Genomic DNA, 511 nt, shown 5'->3' on the forward strand with positions numbered 1-511 from the left:
GTTAGGGTTAGGGTTAGGGTTAGGGTTAGGGTTAGGGTTAGGGTTAGGGTTAGGGTTAGGGTTAGGGTTAGGGTTAGGGTTAGGGTTAGGGTTAGGGTTAGGGTTAGGGTTAGGGTTAGGGTTAGGGTTAGGGTTAGGGTTAGGGTTAGGGTTAGGGTTAGGGTTAGGGTTAGGGTTAGGGTTAGGGTTAGGGTTAGGGTTAGGGTTAGGGTTAGGGTTAGGGTTAGGGTTAGGGTTAGGGTTAGGGTTAGGGTTAGGGTTAGGGTTAGGGTTAGGGTTAGGGTTAGGGTTAGGGTTAGGGTTAGGGTTAGGGTTAGGGTTAGGGTTAGGGTTAGGGTTAGGGTTAGGGTTAGGGTTAGGGTTAGGGTTAGGGTTAGGGTTAGGGTTAGGGTTAGGGTTAGGGTTAGGGTTAGGGTTAGGGTTAGGGTTAGGGTTAGGGTTAGGGTTAGGGTTAGGGTTAGGGTTAGGGTTAGGGTTAGGGTTAGGGTTAGGGTTAGGGTTAGGGTTAGGG

Source organism: Arvicanthis niloticus, unplaced genomic scaffold, assembly GCF_011762505.2.
Source record: "Arvicanthis niloticus isolate mArvNil1 unplaced genomic scaffold, mArvNil1.pat.X pat_scaffold_459_arrow_ctg1, whole genome shotgun sequence".
Taxonomy (NCBI): Eukaryota; Metazoa; Chordata; class Mammalia; order Rodentia; family Muridae; genus Arvicanthis; species Arvicanthis niloticus.